The sequence below is a fragment of the Loxodonta africana genome, chromosome 12, assembly GCF_030014295.1.
Source record: "Loxodonta africana isolate mLoxAfr1 chromosome 12, mLoxAfr1.hap2, whole genome shotgun sequence".
In the NCBI taxonomy this organism is placed as follows: Eukaryota; Metazoa; Chordata; class Mammalia; order Proboscidea; family Elephantidae; genus Loxodonta; species Loxodonta africana.
In genome coordinates, this window is record NC_087353.1 from 91,452,932 (window position 1) to 91,465,181 (window position 12,250).

The 12,250-nt window shown below is 54.7% G+C and overlaps 1 protein-coding gene and 1 long non-coding RNA gene across 7 annotated transcripts in view; both read right to left on the reverse strand.

Moving 5' to 3' along the window:
- C12H7orf50 (chromosome 12 C7orf50 homolog) overlaps nt 1–12,250 on the reverse strand; it is a 120,557-nt gene that overhangs the window by 9,904 nt on the left and 98,403 nt on the right. The window lies entirely within an intron of this gene.
- LOC111752443 (uncharacterized) lies at nt 1,282–2,884 on the reverse strand. Its single transcript, XR_002787364.2, has 2 exons — nt 2,627–2,884; nt 1,282–2,398 (listed from the first exon to the last, which is right to left on the reverse strand). It is a non-coding gene; the product is annotated as an uncharacterized LOC111752443 (long non-coding RNA).

Sequence of the window (12,250 nt, forward strand, 5' to 3'; positions counted from 1 at the left end):
CCAATTCTCCCTGTATCGCCCGCAGCCTGCGCAGAGAATGTCGACACTGCTACCCCATCCACAGGCTAGGCAGGACCTCAATGGAATGGCCCAGCCCTCAGCAGAAGCCGAGTCTGAGTTAGGTATCCTGACTCCAAAGCCCCCAGGCCTCAAAGGCCCCCTGCTGCCCACCCAACTGCTCCCCAGGATCTCAGGTGAGCCTCTGGAGTCTCTCTGTATTGGGCAAATAGGACCAGCCCCTTTGCTTTAGACCCTTTGTGTAGCAGATTTGCTCATCCACACGAGGCCTTCCATACAAGGCCTTCCCCACGGGCCCTGATTTGCCTCCAGGCACGTGGACACTGTCTGATGTTCTCCATGTCCCCAACTCTCATTCCTACTGGGCCAGGGCGGGCTCACAGCCCAGCATGACCGTCACAGGAATGACTTCCAAGCACAAGTAACAACTGTCAGAAGGCAGAGTCACAGCTCAGCAGGGCTCCTGCGTGTGAACACCCATTCCTCCCTAATGATACCGCTCTAACCTGCCTCCATCCCATCTGTGGGAACATGGCTGACCAGGATGAAGGGTGCATTTGCTTTTAAACCGGGAGTGAGTTCTGGTGGCTGATGGTCAGCACCACAGAGTCACAGTGGGTGAGTACTAGGTGGGTGAGTACTAAGTTCAGGGCTGCAAGTGGGTCACAAACAGGGCTTTGAACCTGTGTGCAGTCCTAACAAGTTCCCAGGCGATGCCAATCCTGCTGATTAAGGACTAATTCTGAGAACCACTAGTAGGGCAGTGGGTCTCAGAGTGTTATACATAAGAACCACCTGGGAATCCCGTTAAAATGCAGGGAAACTCACAGCATGGATTTGGACCAGAATGAAATCACTGTCCCACACGCAAAAAATGCTTCTCACCTATTTGCAAGAAGTCAGCTGACAGACATTCCTCATTTTGCAGTGCCGGTCTTGCCATTTTTACGAAAATCAGATCCTTAATGTTTGAAAAACTAAAAGTACAAGGAACGGCCCCCCAGTTCAATGCATGCAGCCTGGCTGCAGGGCCTGGAGCCAGCAAATACCCGCTCTTCGAGACCTGGGCAAGAGATAACCAACAGTGCCTCCCTTGGAGAGAACCAAGTCCTGACTAGGGTGCAGAGTGAAAACTCCCAGACGAAATTTGCATGCAGGGCCCCTGACGTGGGCTTCATACCTGCCCTAACAGGGCACCTGGGCAGGGGTCCTTCTGCCCTCTGGGCCCTGCTGGCAAGCCACTTGAGGGCCTGTCAAAATGTCTGAGCTATGGGAAAAACAACAACACGTGCTATTGACTCCTGAACAAGAAAACAGCAACATCAAAATTAATGAACACCTGGGTAAATACCCCCGAAGTGTATCATTGCCTTGGCTTCACTGACTGTTAAACGGAGCCCAAAACGCTCTCATATTTGGCAACTATTTACAGGTTAGGTTTTTTTCCCACTTTGCAAGAATTCCTGCACATACACAACGGATTTAGAAAAACTACATCACCACTCAAATGAGTTACCTGTAGCCAAATAATTTCAAAAGCAAAACTGTAAAATGCCCTTGTGGGTTTTTGCAGCAAGACATTTATATATGACGTGAAATATGGGACACTCTGAGGCTGGCCCGTGTAGGGGCTCGGCCTTCCAAAGGTCCCAATGCCTGGGGCTACGAAAAAAAAAAAAAAAAAAGGCCCTGATAACTGATCACAGTGGCTATTGGCTGCCATCAAGTCAACTGGAGTGACCCCACGCACAACAGGATGGACACAGGGTAAAGGCCTCCTGGGAAGGAGCAAAGCAATGACAGACTCGCTCTGCTTAGGGAGGTGGGGCCGGTTTAAACAAGCTCCCACCTCATAATGAGAAAGTGGAGTCTTAGAGAGAGAAGGGCTTTGCCCAGAGTCACACAGTCCACGGCAAACCTGAGGCTGCACTGAGGCTGCAGTCCTGGGCTTGGACAAGGACCTCGACACTCAGGAGGAGGAGCTGACCGGCTGCTGTCCTGTTGACGTTGTTCCTGGGCAGCACTTGGTGGCTCCTCCATCTGGCTGGGATGCTCTGGCCAGGCCGAGAATTCTGATGCCCAGAGAGACCAAGGGCGGTCTGGGCTCTCAGAAGCTGACAGGCGGGACCCTACCTCCCCCAGAACCAGCCTGTCCTTGCAGGCTCCTCCCCAGACCCACCAGGATCCGGGCACAACCCATCCAGCTGCTGGGTGGCACCGAGGGACACCGTGGAAGCGCCCGGCGGGCTGTCAGGGCCACAGGGCGGGGCCGGAGACCGCCATGTCTGGTCACCTGTGTCACCTCCGCTCTAACGACGGACCCGTGTTGCGGAGACTGGGCTCACAGCTCAGGGTCCGGACTTGAAGGTGCTCTCCAGTCCTGGGCGGGGGTGGGGTGGAGTGGGATGGGGTGGGGGAAGCGGCTGAGGCATCTGCCACCGGTTCAGGGCGCATAGACGACCTTGGCCCCCCCCGGCACCCCCCCGTTCCCCCCTCTGGCTCCTCATCGACACTCTTACTTCATTGGGCAGGGAGGTTGGAGGGGGTCACACCAGCTCCGGTTCCCTCCCCCACCGCCCCGTCCCCACTCCCGTCCTCGGGCACTGACCTCCGCGTCTCGGGCTGTCAGTTCTATTCAGAGCACGAACGGCATCAAGAAAGTCAACCAAGTCCCAGCAATGACCCACCCGGCGACCCGGCCCGAACCAACCCTGCCCGCAGCCCCCACGCAATGCGCCAAGGCCGCCAACCCCGCGCACTGCGCATGAGCCAACCCCGAGCGGCGGAACCAGATTCAACCGGCCTGGGCGGGGACGGAAGCGCGGCCTGTGCTCCCGGGGTGGGCGGGGCCCCCGGGGTGGGCGGGGCCCGGGATGCGCTAGCGCCCCGACCGGCGCCGACGAAAGGAGGGACCAGCGGAGGCCGCCACCTGCACTTTCTGGCGGATGAGCAGCTCCGGGATTTTAGCGCCCGGAGCCGGAGGGCAGGTAAATCTCGGACTGACGCCTGCGGCGTGCCGGGCGTTCTCATTCGAGCCGCTCTCGCGGAGGGGATTTTACAGGGGAAGCCGAGGGTCAGGGCAGTGAAGCACCTTCTCGGCCTGCACTCAGCGGGGAGATGGCCGACAACAGAAACACGCCCAGCTGTCTGTCCCAGGCCCTGCTCCAGTCCTGCTCACGGGCAGTGAACCCCAGGCTCCCCAGCAGCTCCCCCACTGCTCCGCCCGGAACAGGTACCCAAGTCGGATGGCAAAGTCGGATGGCATAGCCGGATTCCAGATTCAGTCCAGCCCGCTGCCCGTCATTCCCACCGTCCCCACCACCGACAGCGAGCGGCCCTGGGTTCCCCGAGCCTGCCCTGCTTGCCCCTGCCCAGGTTCCTCCCTTCGCCTGGCACATTTTTCCACCCACTCCCGCTCCTCAGTGACCCCACCGCCACCCTCCTCTTGAGGGGAGCTTCTGCCGCTGTACTCCACCTCAGTCCCCTGGGTGTACCCTCACAATGCCAGGGTGCCCCCAGGACTCCTCAGGGTGAGTCGACACCCCTGTGCAGGACCCCGCCCCCCATCCGCCTCACAAGGGAGGAGCTGCCTGCTCCCTGGCATTGCTCAGCAGACAGGTCCTCAGTAACTGCTTGTTGAGCACATGAAGGAATCCCACAGCTCCTTCATCTCATCTGCACCCCCCACTTAGACCCAGACTGAAGTATCACGGTTCAGGAAACTGCAAGTGTCCTGGGCAGCCAGGAGCCTGCCCCACCCCCAGGGGCCTGAAGAGGCCTGGAGGAGAGGCTGGCCGGGGGTGAGTAAGGGAGAGGGAAGGAGGGTCCAGGTTCCTCATCCCGGCCTGTTACACCCACTTCCCTCTGACAGAGTTGGGAACACCAGGCGTCCCAGGATGCTCCACACCCTGATGGGCAAGAGAGAAATCAACAGGTTTGACTTTATTAAAACCGAAGACTTTTGGTCTGCAAAAGAATCTGTTAAGGGAATGAAAAAGATAAGCTACAGGCTGGGAAAAATATTTGCAAACCACATATCTGACAAAGGACTTGTATGTAGACTCCATAAAGAACTCTGAAAACTCACTATTAAGAAAACACAACATATTTAGGAAATGGGAAAAAGACATTAACAGGCATTTCAGCAAATGGCATACGAAAAGATGTCCAACATCACTAGTCGACACACACCTATGAAAACAAAAAACAGCTAAAATAAACAGCACACCCAATGCTGGCAAGGACGCAGAGGACTGGACCACTCGCACACAGCTGATGGGAACGTAAAATGGTGCAGCCACTCTGGGAGATCGTCTGGCAGTTTCTTTAAACATGCGACTACCATAGGACTCAGCAATTCCACTCTTGGGCACTTAGCTAAGAGAAATGACTTCACAGAAACCTGTACGCGGATGGTCACAGCAGCTTTGTAAGAACTAAACCAGGAAGCAATGAGGGTGATCTGCAGTGGCAAACTGTTAACCTAACGCTGGTCCATCCACCCCATGGGATACCAGTAGCCATAAATAGGAAAGAACTACTGACACGACAGCTTAGATGGGTCTCGGGGCATCATGCTGAGCGACAAAAGGCCACTTACTGTGTGGCTCCATTTACATAACATTCCTGAATGGTGCAGCTACAGAGATGGAGAAAACATCGGTGCTTGTCAGGGGTTGGGGGTGGTGAGGTAACTATAAAGGGTATAGGAGGGGATCACTGTGGAGAAGGAAGTTCTCTATCTCGACAGGAATGGTTACAGGAATCTACACATGATACAGTGACACAGAACCACACACACACACCCTGTACCAATCTCAATGTCCTATTATTGACATTGCACTAGCTCTGGGTCCATACCACTGGGGGGGCTTGCCTGGCTCCAGTCTGGAGTAAGAGCCCCTGTGGGACCCCAGCACTGAGTCTCACTCTCTGTGCAGGCCCCTGGACCCCTCCTGCCTTCACCTTGACATGGTGTACCACATTAAAACAACAACCTCAGCCACGCTGCCGTGCGGCCGGGTGTCAGAACTCTTGGCTACCTGCGGTGGCTCAGGATGCTGCCCCCTCTGAGGGCTGGCCAGAAGGGGCTGCCTTGGGCTAGGCTGAGGCTGCTCACCTGAGTCCTTGGCTCCCTCTCCTGTTTGTGGAGATGGCTGCCTTCCAGCTGCAGCATTCCTGGGTTTCTGTGGAGTGGGCAGCGGCCAGCCTGGGCATTTAAAACAAGCTCCAAGACCTGGGTCTACCCTATGCTCCCATCCCCTCCCACTCCCTGCAGGGAGCACTTCCATGCACACTTTTTTATTTTGATGAGAGGTTTGGAGAGAGAAAATAGACTCCTGGAACAGAGTCTAGTTCTGCAGATGTGTGCCATCTCCTCTTCCTAAACCAAGCTCTGCAGCCTCTGCACTGAGTCACACGGGTGTAAGCTCTTCACGGGTGATGTCGGAGCTAAATCTAGACACTGACGAAGGGGCTTCAGGACCAGACGAGGGCAGTGTATGTGCCCTGACGTCTTATAAAAAGGCTACTCTGCCAACACCGTGCCAAAAAAGAACACCAGCTCGTGAGTGAGTCAGAAAGGGAAGAAGATGCCATCTGTGTCCGAGTCAGGAAGTGGAACTCAGCAGTCTAGTTCCTACTGGGTGCGGGTGCTGCACTCCGCTTCGCAGCCCCACAACCACTCTGAACATGGTGTGGGCTGTGTTCATGGAGGAAGACTCGACTGGGGAGGGGAGTGACTGACTGCCCAGGGCCGTGAAACGGTGGCCCTGGGAGCCACACTCCAGCTGCTGGGCTTTCTGCTGCACTGTGAAGTGTGGGGCTCCTTCTCTTCCTTTTGTTCCCTAGCTTTTCTTCTCTTTTTGTTACTACGAAAATTCCAAGCACGTGTAACGTAGAAGAGTATAATGAACCCCCATGTTCAACAGCAAAGGCCCATCTTGCTCCACCTCCCCCAACTCTGGATTATTTTGAAGCAAAGCCCCAGATGCCCTATCATTTCCGCCATAAATACTTCTGTAGATAGCCTAGACCTCGTGCTGAAGATGGCTGCAGAGAAAACAAGGGCACTCCAGAAACTGAGCGTTTTTTCTAATCGTATATTGGAAACCCTGCTGGCGTAGTGCTTAAGTGCTATGGCTGCTAACCAAAAGGTCGGCAGTTCGAATCCATCAGGCACTCCTTGGAAACTCTACGGGGCAGTTCTACTCTGTCCTACAGGGTCGCTATGAGTCAGCATCGACTCGATGGCAACGGGTTTTGTTTTTTTGGGGGGGGTATCATCTGTTTTTATCATCTGGCAACTGGAACGGGAGTTCTTAGCTCAAAACGTGGCAGCAAAGTTTGATGAACCGACTCCAGCGAAACGGCGAACTGTCCTCTGACCCGTGGAGGCACGCTGCCTTGAGAGGTGATTGGGGAGGAGCCTGGGAGAGTACGTACGCTGTGTGGGAGAGTACGTGCGCTGTGGAAGCCCACCTCCAAAAGTCAAAGGAACAACCCGGTTGCCACCAAGGTGACTCCAACTCATGGCGATCCCATGTATGTCAGCGTAAAACTGTGCTCCACGGGGTTTTCAGTGGCTGATTTTTCTGAAGTATGATTGCCATGGCTTTCTTCCAAGGTGCCTCTGGGTGGACTCAAACCTCCAATTTTTGGGTTAGCAGCTGAGTGTGTTCACCATTTGCACTATGCAGGGACTCCAAAAGTCCAAGAACGACTTGGTATTTCATTGTACTCACATGATCAAACCTTCCTGCCACATTTTCAGCTAAGCACTGGTAATCCAGCTTCCAGAAAACAGGTCTGCAGTAAAGTCTCCCCCTAGCTCAGGTCTCATGTTCTGTGGCCACCGCTGTGGGAGGCAGATGACTGTGGGAATGGCATGGGAGATGGAGGAGCCCCCCTGTGACCCCACAGGGAACTGGGGCTGCTTTCTGATACTTGACATCTCCCCGCATTCACACCCATCACCCATCCCCTCACCCAGGGGCATGTCCAGAAGGTGCCACTGCCCTGGCCCCACAGCCTCAGTGTACCCCCAGGCCCCTACTTGCCAGCTGCAGGACCTTGGGGGTAAGATGGGTTTCGGGATGTCCCCGTCTGAACAGCAGAGCTGCTACAGTACTGCGATGCTGCCCTGTGTCCCAGCGTCCCTCCCCCTCTACCCAGTTAGTCTGTGCTGGCCAGGAAGCCCGCTTTCTCGACTGCCTAACTGCCAAGACCACACCTGGCAGGCATGGGCATTCTAGATGAGCACGTACAGAAACAGCACCTAAGCTGTCAGGCTGCGCTTCAGGCAGGGCTTCGAACCAGTTCATTCCACCCCAGATATACTGAATCAATCTACATTTTAACAAGATTTTCAGGTGATTCTTAGGTATGATAAATTTTGAGAACTGCTCCTCTACTGGTGGTTCTCAGAACTGATCCCCAACCAGCAGCATTAGTGCCACCTGGGAACTTGTCAGAAATGCAAATGCTTAGCAGGGGTTCAAACCTGAAGGAACGAAGGAACTTCAGGGAAGGTGCAGAGCTGGCTAGGGGCCAATGGTCCTCCAGGGCTCTGCCTCCTCTCTGCTTTGATGGCAAGGCTTGAGCACAGGGTTCATAAATAGTCACACGGCCTTGGGGACACAGTAATCTAAGTGGTGAATAGCTGGTGTCGCAGTTAAGCTTCAAGTTAAAAAAAAAAATTCTCAGTTAATCTACAACACACCAAGACAACCCCTACCATTTTTATGGGGAAGGAGACCCATGAAGCGGCACACGTCCCCGCCCAATGCTCCCCAGCCAGGCTGTGAGGGGCGGGGCTTCCCAGGAACCTATTTTTGGGTGTGCTGGTGCTTCTTGACTCGATGGCAATGAGTTTTTTAATGGGTGCTTCCCAGCAGCAGGTGGATGCAATGAGTGATGTGCTTCCCGCTTGCCTTACGACTTCTGATGTCACTGTGCAACCTCTCACCCTGGGCTGCAGTGTTTCCTGTTACTGCTGGAAGGCGTGGTGTAGGAGCCAGGAAGGTGGTGGGGAGAGAAGATGGGGGCCTGGGAGGAGGCATGGGCCAGGAGGCGTGGGGTGCAGCGTTGTCTGCACTGAGACCCGGGCTCTGTTGCAGGGCAGCCACCCATCCTGCTGATGGTGCCCGAGAAGCATCGGCGTGGGGCCATGGAGGATCGAGGCAGGGCCTCGGTACACCTGTGCCACCTGGAGGGGGCTCTGGGGGTGATCCCTGACAGAAGAAGAGTCCCTCCTCTCTTCAACCCATGTCCCGGGCACCTCTGGCCCTACAGCCTCACACCTATCCCATGTCCTTGCGATCTTCAGGTCCTTCCCCCCCAGGACCACTGCACACAGACCTCGAGGGAGGACCGCCTTGGTGACAGTGGAGGGGCAGGCAGGTAACAGGCAGGTGTGTTCTCCAGGGTTGTTCCAGCCCATCTCTGGGTGGGGCCAGGCCCTGCTTAGGGAGGGGCTGTTTCCAGGCCCCAGAAACTGCCTATAGGCTGAACCAGGGCCATGGAGAGTAGAGGACCTGACCTTTGTGCCAACTCTGAGGGCAGCTGAACACAGCGTGGGATCGGGGTTGGTGACCTTGGCACTGGTGGCCTCCTCTGTCCCATCAGCCCACGCTGGTGCCAACTACAGGGTGACACCACACATCTGCCTTTCCTGGCCAGGCCCTAATGGTGGGTTGGCAGAGCAGGTGCCCCACACAGACCCTGGTCCCTGTGGCTGCAGCTCGCCTTGAAGAGAAGGCTTGACTCTGAGTGGGACCAGGCAGAGGGTGATGTTGGCAGACCCTGATTCCTGTATCAAGTCTGTGGCTGAGCAGCCACTCCACTGGCGCTAGGTGCTGAGGGTGGCCCCTGGCTCAGCTGAAAAGGCGGCTTGGCTTGGTGATCAGGGCCAGCAGGCTTGGTATACGGCCTCAGCCGGCCTGGGTACTTCTCGTGTTACAATTCAGGATGACCTGCTTCTGCAGAAGACAGGTGCCAGGTGGAAGCTGCACAGCATGGATTTGGAAAGGAGGGCAGGAGAGGCACAGGACGGGGACAAAGGCTGGGAGACTGTGACGGCCCCACAGAACAGGGGCAGCAGGGCCTTGCTCCCACCCATGTCCCCATTGGCCTCCATGCCTCCTGAGTAAGGCCCACTTTGGTCTCCCGGGGCCTGAGCCACACTTCATGATGCTAGGTATAGCCACATCAGTCAAAGAAACCTTCTCGTCCTGAACCACGGGCATAAGAACTAAGACATCACTTAAAAACGCCCTCTGACCCTGACCAACATGTTTCCAAGCTTCAGCTGTGAACACACAGTCACCAAAAGGTGCATCTCACTTTTTCAGCTAGACACCTGTCACCAGCCACATCACCACCCCCACCCCGAGAAAGACCAAATGCAACTGGGCCCTGGGTGGCCAAGGAAGGCTCTCAGGTTCCTGGCCAACAGGCTTGAGCCCGTGGTGTGGACACAGGGCGAGCTTATAGATGGCCTCTCCAGAAACCAGAAAGACCCGCCAGGGCTTGGAAATGCGGTTGCAGAAGGCAGCTGTGACGCTGCTATCTATGTTTTCTCTAACTTAGGGTCTTCCGTCCTACAGTGTGTGCAGGCAGGGGGCACAGCCGGGCCTGGGACACATGCCTCCTGCTCTCCGGGAGTCCTCGCCAGGGATGCGGGCCACCTCCAGGGGTGTTCAACATCGGCACTGGACTGTGTGGCAACCAGAAGCCCAAGATTCAGGTCCAGCTCTGCACCCCCCACACGCCAGCTGCAGAAGCCCACTCCTCTCCCCAGGATGGGGGCTGCTTGCCGGGAGTCCGGCACAGTCCAAGGACAGCTCAGCTGCAAGGCACAGGGCTGCGGCCCTCCACAGTGGTGTTTACAGCCCAGCCATAAGATGCTTCTCTTGGCTTGGCAGAGAGTGGGCTCACTGCAAGGATTTCCACAACACACAGACTTTCTGCCATTCTCCCTGTGTCTGCCTACGTGGCTGGTGGGGAGGGAGACTCCTTTTTGTGGATAACGAAGCCCGCAGTGACCCCAAGTGCTAAGCGCGTAGACAGAGCTGGACCTCCAGCCTCTCCCCGCACCCCCCTCTCCCAGGTTACAAACAGTAGTTCTACTGCCATGGTGTACTTCGTGGGGAGATCCCCTAAACCAGGGACCAGGCCAGCACAGGTGGACTCGGGTCAGGAATTCTCACATCATAGGCCATGAATACAATGATGATCGACAACACTTATTTATGCAACAGATTATTGTTGTAGTTGTTAGCTGCTGTTGATTTGACCCCAATTCATGATGACCTCATACACAACAGAACAAAACACTGCCCTGTCCTATGCCATTCCCATGAGCAGTTGTGGATCAAGCCATTGTGACCCATAGGGTTTTCGTTGGCTGATTTTCAGAAGCCAATCACCAGGCCTTTCTTCCTAGTCTGTCAGTCTGAAAGCTCTGCTGAAACATGTTCAGCATCACAGCAACATGCAAGCCTCCATTGACAGATGGGGTGATGGCTGCGCATGAGGAGCACTGGCTGGGAATCGAACCCAGGGCTCCCGCGTGGATGGAAGGAATTTTACCCCTGGGCCACTACTGCCCCACAGGAGATTCTCAGAAGGACCCAAATTCCCAATTGTTGGTCTGTTAATCCAAAGACCACCTGGATCAGATCCTGGCCCTGCTGTGTGGCCCTGGACAAGTCAATCAGCTTTTCTGAGCCTCAATGAGATTTAAAATAAGGACAATGATATTGTATTTAACTGATACTGAGACACGTTGTTTTGTTTTGTGTTTTTCCCATTTATATTGTACATACGACTGCTCTGAGTCAGAACCGACTCAATACCACCTAACAAAATTGGGATGCTTCCTATAACTATTGGGGTGTCAAGGTTTAGTCAGCACACACTTTTGCTTTACTGGGTCTTAGATTCGATGGAATATGGGCATGCCTTCCTCAAGGGGTTGTTTGTAGGGATTTAAACAGAACCTGGCCACAGTAAGTCCTCAGGAGCTGTTGGGTACCAGTGTTGGCTAACAAGGACCATTTTTGTGTCATGGATTGAACTGTGTCCCCTCAAAATATCTGTCAACTTGGCTAGGCCATGATTCCCAGCATTGTGTGACTGTCCACCATTTTGTCATCGGATATGATTTTTCTATGCGTTGTAAATCCTATCTCTATGATGTTAATGAGGTGAGATTAGAGGCTGTTATGTTAATGAGGTAGGACTCAAATCCAAGATTAGGTTGTGTCTTAAATCAATCTCTTGACATATAAAAGAGAGAAAGCAGAGAGACGGGGGACCTCATATCATGAAGAAAGTAGTGCCAGAAGAAGAGCACATCTTTTGGACCAGGGATCCCTGTGCTGAGAAACTACTAATCCAGGGGAAGACTGATGACAAGGACCTTCCTCTAGAGCCTACAGAAAGCCTTCCCCTGGAGCTGACACCCTAAATTTGGACTTCTAGCCTACTGGACCGTAAGAGAATAAGTTCCTGTTTGTTGGAGCCATCCACCTGTGCTATTTCCATGATAGCACCAAATGACTAAGACAGTAAGTGAGGCTGGCACCTATGGAGTTAAGGCCATGTGGCTGCTGCTGCAGGGGCCCCGCTGCTACAGAAGCTTGGTGTTAGGACTCAGAAGCAAGTTGGGGTGATGGCATGAGGGTGAAGGAGGTGGGGGTGGCCCCAGGGGTCCCCCAGTGATCTGGAGAGGGGGTGAGGCTCTGCCCTTCTGCCTAGGTGGGGAACCTGGTCCAAGTTGACACCAACTTTGCTCACTGGTCCTGTGGGCAGGCAGCGCCCCTTTCCAGCGAGGTGCCCAGCATGAGCGGAGCAGGGCCAATTGTGGGGCTCCTCTTACGGGTCCCTTCCACCTGGTCACACAGCAAACCTGCATTCTACTCAAACCTTTCACACTCGGATTTTCAGAAGGAGATGACCTGAGATCCTGAGCCATGGCATGCTGTCTGACGAGGTGCTACTCAACCACAGAGTTACGGCAGCGGTGGTGGGGGCTGGGTGGGTGGTGGCGGTGGTCGGTGACCTCCCTCTTTCAACTTTCCTAACATGTAATTTACACAATGGCGACACAACCAGTCAGGCTGCACTGTCTCTTTGAATGGTTTTCCTGGGGTCGGTTCAATTTACAAATAAATTCCTAGAACAGGAAGCTAAGGGTGAATTTGGAAATAGCAAGCAAGCTTCAGGCAGA